This window comes from Hemibagrus wyckioides, linkage group LG05 (genome assembly GCF_019097595.1).
Source record: "Hemibagrus wyckioides isolate EC202008001 linkage group LG05, SWU_Hwy_1.0, whole genome shotgun sequence".
Taxonomy (NCBI): domain Eukaryota; kingdom Metazoa; phylum Chordata; class Actinopteri; order Siluriformes; family Bagridae; genus Hemibagrus; species Hemibagrus wyckioides.
The window spans coordinates 19,445,864-19,451,042 of NC_080714.1; positions in this window are offsets into that span (position 1 = coordinate 19,445,864).

Here is a 5,179-nt window from a genome sequence, read left to right on the forward strand (position 1 = left end):
TTACAGAACCCGGCCTCTTTGAACCTCTTCATTTACGAGTTCTCTAAGCGTTTCCGAGAGCGACGGATTGACTAAACCCCAGTCTTGCATCATTGCACGGTTTTACTCAACAGGTTGGATTTGAGTGAAGTGTGTACAGATATTATGTGCTCTTCACAGAGAGACACAAGGTTGGGTAACACTGACTTATAGCTCAATTCCCTGAAAAGCTTTCCTCTGGGATCAGTTTGTGCTTTTACTGTGCTTCTCACTCCTCTGTGACTAGTAAAACAAGTTCAATCCCTAAAAAATTTAACCTCTGCTGGTTCATTAGGCTGTTTGTAGTAGGATGGGCAATTTCTTTCATTGTCTGTATCGCTTATCCGATCTATCCTCGGGTCACGGGGAGCCTGTGCCTATCTCAGGCGTAATCGGGCATCAAGGCAAGATACACAGAGTGCCAACCCATCGCAGGGCACACACTCATTCACTCACGCAATCACACACTATAGGCAAGTGAGAGACTCCAACCAGCCTAGAAGCATGTTTTTTATACTGTGGGAGGAAACTTGAGCACCTTGAAGAAACCCACCAAGCATGGGGAGAACATGCAAACTCCACACACAGTGAGCGGGAGCTGGTCATGGTCACGGTGGATCTGAACACTGGGGCTTGATGCAGGAATATACCTGGGATGAGATCTCAGTACATCATATGGCACCATTCACACACATTTACATTTAGTTGTAATTTAGCATGGCTAATCCACCCACAGCTTGTTTTTGGGAGGTGGAAGGAAATCGGAGAATCACAAGGAACCCAATGCGGAACAGGCAAAAGTCTGCACAAACAGTAACCCTATCTCGGTGTCATCATGACTGATCTCAAAATTATTTGACCAGATCCATTCTTACCAGACTCCCTCCTCTGACGTCTGTTTCTTTCTGAATTATTCTATTTTACACCCTTATGTAAAATGTGTTTTATGTGTCACTACAGATTTGTTGCCACTGTAGATTTTATTTAAAAAAAATTTGAAATACATATAGTATTTTGTATACCGTAATGTCTTTAGGTATTTTGATATGAGATTTCTTGCCATACAGCCTGCCTCTAATATGTAATGATAATGTTTTATGTGAAAATGAATGGAAACGCAATACAACAACTATGGTTAAAGAAAGTATTCCAGGGCATCGTTCTGGACGTTGCAATATATTCAATATAATGATGGTTGTGGAATGCATAACTAACAAAGTCACATAAAAACTTATAGCAATAGCAATAAATCCCTGGGCAATGGCATCACTGTGAATATTTAACAGTTTATACCCATTATAATCACTGGATTAAACTGGGATTTTATTTGATTGATCTTTTTTTACACGCATGGTTTGATTGTTGTCAATGATTGACAGATTTTTTTCTCTCATATTTTGATGCTTCAATGTATATCAGACTCTGAAAGTTGACCATTTTTTCCTTTCATGAACTGAATCTTAACCTAAACTGTATAAACTTCACAAAACACAAGCTCACCCCTTCATGATTAAGTCTCTGTCAAACTCAATGACCATTATATTAAATAAAATAAAACAAAATAAAATATAAAAAAAAACAATATTTGAGGCATGAAGCTACACACTTGGGGGGTAAATAGCTTAATTTCAGCTTGGGTTGTGGAGACCTAGAGACTTACAATTACAGCTTGTAATTATTATTATTAAAAGCAATTCCCAATTAACAAATTAGTCTCTCTCTCTCTCTCTCTCTCTCTCTCTCTCTCGCATTAATCTCATCACTCACTCAATTTTCCAGTTGAAGCATGTGGCATAGCAAATGATTTGGATTTTCAAGCATGTGTTACTATATGGGGAATACTAGAGGATACTTAATAAGAGCAGATTATTGAAAGAAAAAATTGGTTGGAAACTGAATTATGGAATCATGACATGGCATGTTGATGACGATTATAACATGCAATTAAATAAAGCTCTGATCTTGTTTCATGCCACATGCTGCACATCTGTTGCTGAAATGCTGAAACAGGAAGTCTGAAGATTTGCACATTCTCTGAAGAGTTTATAACGCCACTATTGAGGCACTGAAAGTGTTTAGATGAGTAGCATTATTTGCTGTAATGATATTAGTAAGCAGAAGTGGAGTAATTCTTGTGTAATTGTTGTGTAAGTAATTCTACTTTTTGCACTATTTAAGTATTATTTTGGGGGTATATATACTTTTTTTTTTTTACTTCTTTCTCTTTATAACCATTTACAAGTTAAAAGTTATAGTTACTTAGTATGTAGTTACAAAGTACAAGTTAAAAAAATATCTCCTTCAGCCAATGACTATACATATACACTATATTGCCAAAAGTATTCGCTCACCTGCCTTGACTCGCATATGAACTTAAGTGACATCCCATTCCTAATCAATAGGGTTCAATATGACGTCGGTCCACCCTTTGCAGCTATAACAGCTTCAACTCTTCTGGGAAGGCTGTCCACAAGGTTTAGGAATGTGTTTATGGGAATTTTTGACCATTCTTCCAGAAGCGCATTTGTGAGGTTGATGATGTTGGACGAGAAGGCCTGGCTCTCAGTCTCCGCTCTAATTCATCCCAAAGGTGTTCTATCGGGTTGAGGTCAGGCCAGTCAAGTTCATCCACACCAGACTCTGTCATCCATGTCTTTATGGACCTTGCTTTGTGCACTGGTGCACAGTCATGTTGGAAGAGGAAGGGGCCAGCTCCAAACTGTTCCCACAAAGTTGGGAGCATGGAATTGTCCAAAATGTCTTGGTATGCTGAAGCATTCAGAGTTCCTTTCACTGGAACTAAGGGGCCAAGCCCAGCTCCTGAAAAACAACCCCACACCATAATCCCCCCTCCACCAAACTTTACACTTGGCACAATGCAGTCAGACAAGTACCGTTCTCCTGGCAACCGCCAAACCCAGACTCGTCCATCAGATTGCCAGATGGAGAAGCGCGATTCGTCACTCCAGAGAACGCGTCTCCACTGCTCTAGAGTCCAGTGGCGGCGTGCTTTACACCACTGCATCCGACACTTTGCATTGCACTTGGTGATGTATGGCTTGGATGCAGCTGCTCGGCCATGGAAACCCATTTCATGAAGCTCTCTGCGCACTGTTCTTGAGCTAATCTGAAGGCCACATGAAGTTTGGAGGTCTGTAGCGATTGACTCTGCAGAAAGTTGGCGATCTCTTTGCACTATGCGCCTCAGCATCCGCTGACCCCGCTCCGTCAGTTTACGGGGCCTACCACTTCGTGGCTGAGTTGCTGTCGTTCCCAAACACTTCCACGTTCTTATAATACAGCTGACAGTTGACTGTGGAATATTTAGGAGCGAGGAAATTTCACAACTGGATTTGTTGCACAGGTGGCATCCTATCACAGTTCCACGCTGGAATTCACTGAGCTCCTGAGAGCGACCCATTCTTTCACAAATGTTTGAAATGTTTGAAATGTTTAAAAACAGTCTGCATGCCTAGGTGCTTGATTTTATACACCTATGGCCATGGAAGTGATTGGAACACCTGATTCTGATTATTTGGATGGGTGAGCAAATACTTTTGGCAATATAGTGTATACTATGGACCTTCTCATGCTGCTACTGCTATCTATGTGCAGTAAAAGACAGATAAAGCCATGAGACTATAGTGTAGACCTTGAAGATACGCCTCATTTTATATGAGTCTTTGCTGGAGTAAGAAGACTCATTGCACCGTCTAGGACCACAAGACCCTGCGGCATACAGTGAGGACAGCTGAGAAGGTCATCTGAGTCTCTCTCTCCTGCATTACAGACACTGATGCCACACGTTGCATCTGCAAAGCCATCAGCATTGTGGATGAACCCACACACCCCTCACACAAAGGCTTCTCCCTTCTGCCATCTGGAAAAAGGTAGAGCATTCAGGGCCTCACAAACAGACTGTGTGTCAGTGTCTTCCCCCAACCTGTTGGGCTAGTTAATTCCCAGAGACTGGACTGGACTGGGAAAAATTTTGTCACTGCAAATATAACAAAGCTGATTTAAAAAAATATCAGGAAGCACTTCCATCCCCCAAAGTTCAACTAAATCTATGCCCATGAACCAAGCAAATACTGTAGTTTAGTCAAATTCTAATACATCTGAAAGCTCAGTGAGAGTGCTATTTAATACCAGTTCAGAGAAGATTGTGATTCGGATTAAGTTTGCCATTTGACATGACAAATGATAGACTCCTTCCTTCTCTGTGGCAAGTCAGAATTAAACAGATAGATAGATAGATAGATAGATAGATAGATAGATAGATAGATAGATAGATAGATAGATAGATAGATAGATAGATAGATAGATAGATAGATAGATAGATAGATAGATAGATAGATAGATAGATATTTTATTCATCCCAAAGCTAAATTTACAAACGTAGCTTTGTTCAAGACAAACAATACTGTCTGTCTCTCTGCCTTGAACTTAACCGCACGTTCAGTTCTAACCTATCAGAGGACAAAGTTGAACCCTTTTTGAAGCACTCTTCAAAGATGACACACCTCCACTATTTATATTCCCATCTCCTTTATCTACTCAGACAAGGGCATTGTCTTCACCTATGCTCTCCAGACAGGTTTAATGATCAGCACTTTCAGCACTTATCCTTGTCCTTTACTTGTCATTTTGCACCACGTATGTACACATAAAAACTTTCATTCTATTAACTCTTCTATACCCCTTTACTGCATCCTCACATATCGTTTATGGATTTTCACCTGCCCTTTATCCTTTACCTGCCCTTTACCTAGCCGTATAACTTTTACATGGTCCTGGTATTTTTTTTATTGTTCTTGCAACATAATAGACCTCATGATCATGATATCACACTTTAAGAAATGTAGAATATAAAATGGATATAAAAAGTTTTCACAGCCCTGTTAAAAAAGGCAGGTTTTTGTAATTGCAAAAGAAATTAAACCAAGATAGGTCATGTCAGAACATTTTCCACCCACAATATAAAAATGCAGTGTATAAAAATCAAGTGAAATTCAAACAGAAGTGTTTTTTTTTTATGGAAAAAGGAAAAATAAAACCTAAAAATATTCAAGAACATATAGTTGCATAAGCACGGGCAGTTCTAGACTAATACATTGTTGTAGCACCTTCTGATTTTTGGGTAAGAACCTAGGATGACACA